Source organism: Sus scrofa, chromosome 8 (genome assembly GCF_054392235.1).
Source record: "Sus scrofa isolate SSC_HxYL_T2T_F1_AM1 chromosome 8, Sscrofa_HxYL_maternal_Yorkshire_Landrace_v2.0, whole genome shotgun sequence".
Taxonomy (NCBI): domain Eukaryota; kingdom Metazoa; phylum Chordata; class Mammalia; order Artiodactyla; family Suidae; genus Sus; species Sus scrofa.
This window is the reverse complement of record NC_139390.1, coordinates 115,743,761-115,752,374: the sequence shown is the minus strand read 5'-3', so window position 1 is coordinate 115,752,374 and position 8,614 is coordinate 115,743,761. Positions and strand designations below refer to the sequence as shown.

Here is an 8,614-nt window from a genome sequence, read left to right as displayed (position 1 = left end):
TGGAAAAGGAGCCGGAAATGGTGAAAGTCAACATAAGCCTGTTAACTATTCTTCAGAAAATAAGAGTTGACCAGTTGCAGCTGAAACGCAGTTAGAACTGGATAACCACCCTTTATCTCCTTCTGGTCTCATAAGCGCAGATGCTCGAGAGGTGTCTGTGATATTATTTAACACTCTAGATTGATCCTATATTCATGGGAAGAAGAGTTTAATGCATTTTGCTCACATTGCGATATCATGATTTATAATAAGTATGTTTTAGATCTTTATCCCCCTTTTTTGCTCATCGCTCCCGAACCCCTTGGAGTTTCCAAGAGGGTGAGGATAATCAACGAATCAAAGAATCTTTTGTTATGTTAATGAGATGAGTTTTGGAAGCACCTCAGGGTGGGGCTTGTTGCCGGTGTAGCCAACTTAGTGATCAGAGGGTTGGTGCTTTCAGTCCCACCCACCGACCTCCGGGGAGGGGAGAAGGGCTGGAGGTTGGACCAATCACCAGGGGCCACTGAGTTAGTCCCGCCTACGTAATGAAGCTGCCCTAAAAACTCAGAGAGGCCTGACTTTGGAGAGCTTAGGGGGTGGTGAACAAGTGAGGGTAGTCGGGAGGTCATGGAAGCTCTGTGCCCTTTCTCCCCCATACCCCGCTCTCCCCATCTGTTCCACGTGGATGTTCCTCTGTATTCTTTATCGTATTTTGTAGGAACAAACGCGCCAAGGTGAGTAAAATGTTTTTGTGAATTGTGTGTGCCGCTTTGGCCAGTTATTCAAACTCAAGGAGGAGTCATTTGAAGCACCGTAGCCGGGGGCTGGGTGGGTGGGGGGTGTGTGGGGGGGTGTCAGAAGCACAGGTTACGACCTGGGTTTATCATTAGCGTCTGGAAGGCGGCAGCACGGGGACGGAGCCCTTAAACTGTGCGATCTGATGCTGTAAGTGGGTAGGTAGTGTCAGAACTGAATTAGATGGTGGGATACCCAGCTGGCTTGGTGAATTGCCTGGTGAAGGGAAAAACCCCAAGACATGTGGTGATCCGAAGTGTCAAAAGTGACGTGTTTTGTGTTACTGAGTCACAAAGGAGACATACGGGAGTTCCCATCGTGGCGCAGTGGTTAACGAATCCGACTAGGAACCATGAGGTTGCGGGTTCGATCCCTGGCTTTCCTTAGTGGGTTAAGAATCTGGCGTTGCCCTGAGCTGTGGTGTAGGTTGCAGACGCGACTCGGATCCCACGTTGCTGTGGCTCGGGCACAGGCGGGCGGCTACAGCTCTGATCAGACTCCTAACTTGGGGACCTCCACGCCGCCGGTGCGGCCCTAGAAATGGCAAAAAGACAAAAAAAAAAAAAAAAAAAAAAAAAAAAAAACGTACGGGAGACGTACGGGAAAGAAGAACACGGGATAAAGACTCATAGGAAAGAAGGCTGTTTTTTTTTCCCCTACACAGTAGGGAAGAACTATAGGGTTTTCTTTTCGAAGGTGTAACAAGAAATTGTAACACTGCGTGTGTATTGAGAGATTGTGTGCTCCGCATGGTCTTAAATAATTTATGTACATGGTTTCATTTGTTACCACCACCCCAAGTGGTAGATACTTTTATTAGCCCTATTTCATAGTCACAGAAATTGGGCCATAGCCAAGCACGCATACCTAATAAGAGGCAGTCCTATCTGATTACCGAGCCCAAGAGTTGAACCTTTATACTCACCCTCCATACTCCAGTTGCCAACCATGGCATGCTTGTTCTTAAAGAAAATATGGTGAATGTATTTTTTCTTTTGAGAAAGTCAATCTGTGAAATTCCTCATTCCTCCATGAGGTTAGGGTGGAATGAAATATTTCATCGAGTGTGGATATTCGCCCTCTCCATGCTCTGCTGATAACTCAGTCATTAAAGCAACACTCCCTGGACAGCTTTCATTAAGCCAGTTGGCAGGAGAGTACAGGAATACCACATTTGATTGCTCTTTAATTCACTGTGCTTCCCAGATACTGCATTTTCTACAAAGGAAGGGTTTGTGGCAAGTCTGTCGGTGCCATTTTTCCACCAGTGGTTGCTCACTTCCTGTCTCTGTGTCACATTCTGGTAATACAATATTTCAGACTCTTTCACTATTATTTATGATGCTGATCGGTGACCTTTGATGTTACTTCTCTGACTCCCTAAAGGCTCAGATGATGATGAGCATTCTTCTTAGCAAGAAACTATTTTAAAAATTAAGATATGGAGTTCCTGCTGTGGCTCAGCAGGATCAGCGGTGTCTTGGGAGCGCCGGGTTGCAGGTTCAATCCCCAGCCCAGCACAGCGGGTTAAGGATCCAGTATTGCCACAGCTGCAACTGAGGTCCTGATTGCAGCTCACATCTGATCCCTGGCCCCGGAACTCCATATGCTGTGGGGCAGCCAAAAAGGAAAAAAAAAAAAAAAAATTAAGATATGTACATTGTTTTTTTAGAGCTGATGTAAGCATAGCATTTATATACACTGGGAAATCAAAAATTTCATGTGACTTGCTTTACTCCAGTGTTCATCTTATTTCTGTAGTCTGAACTTAACTGCCTGATCTCCAAGGTATGCCTGCGTCATGGAACGTAGATGACCCAACCTACTACCTAGAAGCCTGCTATCTAGACCCAGCCTTCTACCTAGAAGAAAGTTTAACAGCAGTGAAAACGGAAGGTGGAGGGAAGAAGCCACCCTGTGACCCATTGTTCCTCACACAGAGGACAGAATAGATGCTGCTGGTCCTAGTTCCTCTGGACTGTCTACCTTGCTTCTGAAGGAGATCGCCTGTGAGGTGAGAGAGCATCCATGGGCTGCCATCAGGCATCCCACTAAATCCCTTTCAGCCCTTTCTGTTCTGTAAATTGACACATTGTAAACATTTCTCTAGCTGAGTGCTGAAGAAGGCAGCAATGAGTACAAAGCCGGCAGCTCAGGTCACCCCGGGGCATGCCAATAGCTGTGCCTAATGACAATATGGGAAAACCCAATTAGGCTCCAGAAAGTTCCCTTGAGCAATCCCTGATGCGGTGTTGACTTTTGTGAGGCCTCAGCAGTGCAGAGCACCTGCAAAAGGGCTCATTAGCTACAGGAAGTGGCTTTCGCTGTTCCACTGCACCTCCAGCTCAGAAACATCAAACTCCTGGCAGGTAGAGCCTGTCAGCAGCTTAGGGAAATCTTTCCTTTGGTTTCAGTTTACTAAGTTTAGCAACCTCTTCAGTCACCTGTGAAGGAACCAAAAATCCACAGTAAACTGCAGCCAATTCACCCATTAATACTGGTTATGACCATGAACACTGCTTATTGTTGTAGCATTCCAAGCACCAGAAAGCCCTTTTGAAAATTAGTATCTCTGCTCAAATATAGGATTTGTATGTTTTCCCCACAGAGCTTACCCTTTTCCATGTCCTATTTCGCAACATCAAAAAATAACCTGTCACATTTACTATCACTATTTATTTTAGTTTGTTTGATTTGCCCTGCAAAAACCTTTTATGTTATATTTTTTCCTGGATATACACAAATCTTCCTCAATTTATAGCCGGGTTATGGCCTGATAAAGCTATTTTAAGTTGAATAACCCAAGGGGAAAATGCAAAGAATATACCTGATCACCTAAGCCATGGAGCAGCATGGCATCTCCTAATAGATACTTAAGCATACTCAGAACACATGAGCCTACAGTTGGGCAAAATCATCTAACACAAAGCCTATTTTATAATAAGGTGTTGAATATCTCATGTAATTTGTTGAATACTGAAAGTGAAAAACAGAATGTTTGTGTGGGTCCAGAATGATTGTAAGTTTATCAGTTGTTTGACTGGGAGCTGTGGCCACTGCCCAGTGTCATGAGAGAACATGGTACAACACATTTCTAGCCTGGGAAAAGATCCAAGTTCAAAATACAAAGTATGGTTTCTACTGAAGGCCTATCGCTTTCACACCCTTGTCGAGCAGGAAAATCATTAAGTAGAATCATTTTAAGTTGGGGACCATCTATAAATTAATTCCACTCATAGTAGAGTGACTTCGGAGATGAATACAAAGGGAATTTTTAATTACACAAGTCTCTCTTTCCTTCATATGATTGGTCTTTACTGTGTACTATATGCCTACACTCTTCTAGATCCTGGGGATACAGCAGCCAATAAGAGACAAAAACCCCTTCCCTTATGGAAAGTGGAGACTTTCCTGAATAAATAAAATATATAACAATGCAGATGGTAAAGGTCCTGTTGAGATGAATACGCAGGGAAGGAAGATAAGATGTAGGGATTGGTCGTTTTGTTTAAATTTTTGTCTTTTTGTGGCTGCACCTTGGGCATATGGAAGTTCCCAGGCTAGGGGTTGAATCAGAGCAACCGCTGCCAGCCTATACCCACAGCAATACCAGATCCAAGCTGCATCTGTGACCTATGCTGCAGTTTGTGGCAATGCCAGATCCTTAACCCACTGAAAGAGGCCAGGGATTCAACCTCCATCCTCATGGACACTATGTTGGGTTCTTAACCCACTGAGCCATAATGGGAACTCCCACAGGATTGTAATTTTGAACTGATTGAGCAGGGAAAGTCTCAATAAGGTAACACTTGAGTAATGACTTGAAGGAGGCAAGAAAGGCTAATAACTTTGTGGAGAGGATGGACTAGTCAGAGGGAAGAGTGAGTGTGGTTGTTTATATATAGGCTGGTTCCTTTTGGTCCTTGTGTTGCAAAGGGAGGCAATTGTTACATAATGATTGGTCTTGTTTATGACTGGAATCTATTGAATTGGACTGTGAGTTTGTTTTCCCCCAGAATTCTTATGTTGAAACTACTCCAGTGTGATGGTATTTGGAGATGGAGTCTTTGGCTTCTTTGGGTGGTAATTAGGTGATGAGGGTGGAGCTCTGATGATTGGGATTAGTATCCTTATAAGAAGCTAGAGAGTAAGAGTGAGAGCACCACCCCCGCCCCCGCCGCCCCACCACTGTGAAGATCGACCATTGCTGGCCCTTGACCCAACCATTGCTGGCACTCTGATCTCAGATCTCCAGCCTCCAGCACTGTGAGAAATAAAAGCCTCCCAGTTTATAGTAATTTGTTACTGAAGCCCAAAAGGACTGAGACAGCTATAAAATTCACTAATTGGTTTGGAAGGATAAAGCATTGTCAAGAAATCTCAAAAGATTTGGTTTTAAAATGGTCGTGTTTATACAAACAAATTTAACTGTTTTATTTTAAGGCCATCGTTAACTTCAGACAAAACAAAACATGACATGTTATCAAAAAACTGATTTAACTCTACTTCATTTTGAAGCACTTATTTTTATGGCAAATAACAGAAAAGGTTTCTCTGTCCAGGGAACAAGTGAAGGTATGAAGCAACGACCAATGCATTTAGGTTTAAAAAAAAAAAAATTGTTTTGAGGGTAGATTTTATGTTAAGGGTTCCTACCACAATAAACTAAAATCTTTAAAAGAAAAAAATGAATTCAAGAAAAAGTCACTCTTCAAGGGCAAATGCACCTGACTTGACTTTCCAGCTTCGTGAGCTAGAAATCTCATAATTTCCCTATGAGCCCAGTAAATCTCATAAGTTGAAAGTATTTCATTTTGCAAGCCTGATATGATCCCCATCTCTGAATCTGCTGTTAATGACAGAAAATATCCCTAACCTGCTTTGTGTGGAAGCAGGGATTCTTCCACTCCACATCTGGGTTCCTGCACTGGGAAATCCATCTGTGCCTATGCCGTTATTATCCTATTTTCCAGTACAAGAAACTGTCGGTAGGTTGTATAGCACAGGGAACTGTATCCTATCACTTGTGAAAGAATATGATAGAAGATAATATGGGGAAAAGAATGTGTATATATATATGTATAATTGGGTCACTTTGCTGTACAGCAGGAATTGGACAAAGCATGATAAATCAACTCTATTAAAAAATTTTAAAAAAAACTGTAGGGAAGGAAATAGTAAGAAAGGAAGAATGCGCTCACCCTTTAGCTGGTTTTGCTCAATGGTGTCATAGTTAAAGTCCCAGCAAGAGAAGATAAGCATCCTTTACCTCTGTCCTGTGGTGGAGAGGGGCCCCTGTTCTGTTCTGGGCTTACAGTGGGCCTGTCACTCACCTTTGAAGGTCAGTGCAGTGCAGTTTCTGCACTCAGCAGGGGTTTCAATGTGGACACAATTATCATTTGAAGTAAGTGACAGCACAAAGAGTTCAGTAAGAAAACCCAAAGACTGGGCTCAAGGCTTTCTGGCGATACACAGAAGAAAGTTGCAGATAGGGCTCCACAGTCAAGTCAGACCTGATTTTGTAGGGTCTACCCCAGCCAAGGCATCTGTGCACTTAAGGTTACAAAAGGCCATGAGCCACTAGGCATTTCCAACATCTCATTTAAACATTGCCAATTTCCAGCAGAGTTTCCCGGTGGCCTAGTGGTTAAGGAAATAGTGTTGCCACTGCTGGGCCTCGAGTCACTGCTGTGGCATGGATTTACTCCCTGGCCCCAGGAACTCCTGCATGTCAAGGATGTGGCAAAAGAAATTATAAAAAAAAAAAAAGCAAAAAAAAAAAAACAAAAACCACATTGCCACCTTCCAGATAAAAATTTCTCTTTTTCATTTTTCTAGCTTCTTTTAAACGTACTCATCATTTGTTACTGTTTTGAGACAGTAACATTGAAATGGGCTCTTTGTAGAGACCTCAGGAATCTGCCAGAATTTTCAGGGGCCTCACGCTCTCCAGCAGGGGATTTACATTTTTTCTTTGTTTTTCTACGTTTGTTTGCTTTTAATCCAAAGTGCATTAAGTGGCCTGTCAGCTAAATGGTTCTCTCGGTCCGATGTGTTGTTCTGAATGATTCTCTGTGGCATCCTTTCCATTTCCCACTTCCTGATCACCAGAAGTTAATAACAGAAGAACGCTAAACAAATGAGCCACTATTTCCAAGGGACCATTTCTGCCAACATTAGATGATTTTTGTATTGTATGAGATGGTTGCCTAGGAGGCTTTTATTTTCAGTAACCACTGCTTTTGTCGTTTCTTGATTTCATGGGTGGTAGAAAGAAAACAGTTTTGGATTAAATGTAGAAAAATTGTCTTTAAAATCCCCAGTTACACAGCGTATAATTTTCTATAAAATTCTTATTGTGAAACACAGAAGAAGAGCCTTTTCATGGATGTAATCACAGGGGCTTTATATAAAGCTTATAGTAGAGAGAAATTTTATAAACTCAATCCCATATCTTAGGACTCATTTAAGTTCCGTGGGTGAACTCACCATAATGCTATGATTTTAGCCTTGGGAAGATCATTTTCCCAAAACTGTTTATTCACTGGAAAAAGTCTCTTAACAATGGAAAATGACGTTTAACTGATGGAGAGCGATTCATTTGAAAGGTATGAAATAACTGTTTTCTGCGGGTCAAAAAGGGCGGAATATCAGCAATTTCCATAGGGTTCAATTTAACGGAAGACTTAAAATGATGGATGTTTTAGAAAAAGTACAGTGCTAGATCCATACGAAGACCTGGAGAAGCAGGAGAGATGGGATCGATAAGGATGACAGAGCAGTTGGGCAACCAGGGGCCAGTCCCCACCCTGGCTGTTCTCTGAGTTTGTTCAAAGTTCAGTGCGCTCTGCCTTTTGTGGAGCATTTACAATGCGCTGGGCACTGCCCTAACTAATCTCTGTATGCTCTCTGTGCTGTCTAGAGATACACACCGGCAACAATCCGTGAGGCATTTTTATCTTCATTTTTAGTGATGAGGGAATTGAGGTTCCCATAGTTGAAATAACTCCCAAGGCCCGACAACGTTTAAGCCTCGTCTTGTCCGATTCGAAAATTCCTGCCCTGAATCATTACGCCATTTTTGTCTTGTGACCAAAAAGCAAGAGAAAGCCTCAGTTCTGGGGCATTTTGTGGGAGCCCTGCTTTCTGTATTCTCAAGAAAAGAGCCTCTACCCAAACACAATTCTATGCTGTTTCTCTTTTTCAGGCTACTCTTCTGTCTTTCTGTATCAGAGCTTTAAAACCACCAGCTGTCAGAGTCATGCAGATCTTAAAAATCGATCTTTCGTTTCCTGCTGTACCTCAGAGATTAGACTGTCTTATTTACAGTTAGATTCTAGTTACATCCTTTATTTTTCTATCAAGGATGCCTCAATGTAGAAAATAGCTCAGCTATAAGAGCCATGGATGGGTAGGAAATGGGGCAGGATGATGCCAAGGAGATTAGAGATTTTCCTTTCCCCTTTCTTGGTGGGCTGGTCTTCATTTCATTCCAGGATTCTGGTGCCCTAAGAACATTTTAGGAGATGATGAACGATAAACTTTCCCAAATCGCCATTTCTTTTACCAACTTGTGTCCAATTCATACTTGAAAAAATAGACTTACAGATGGATTTTTAAAAAGAGACATTATGAAAACAAAGATGAGAAAAACCCTGGCCGTGTGGGTTTCTGTATGGATCCAATAGCACTAGAGAAACTAGGAGTTTTCCTAGAAGCTTGTGGGAGAAACTAGCTCTACTTTTCCAGGAGGTTAGTTTATTGATTCATTCATTAGACTCTTGTGTTTTCATTGTCTACTTGAAGTCAGACATTTTGCCAAGAGCTGTGAATACAC

General features: G+C 42.4%; 1 long non-coding RNA gene across 1 annotated transcript in view; it reads left to right on the top strand.

Annotated features, from left to right (window-relative positions):
• The first annotated feature begins 567 nt into the window (after positions 1 to 567).
• LOC102167944 (uncharacterized) overlaps positions 568 to 8,614 on the top strand; it is a 101,255-nt gene continuing 93,208 nt past the window's right edge. Inside the window, exons 1-2 of the long non-coding RNA XR_014813142.1 lie at positions 568 to 716; positions 2,566 to 2,791. This is a non-coding gene — a long non-coding RNA (uncharacterized LOC102167944). The remainder of the gene's footprint in view (positions 717 to 2,565; positions 2,792 to 8,614) is intronic.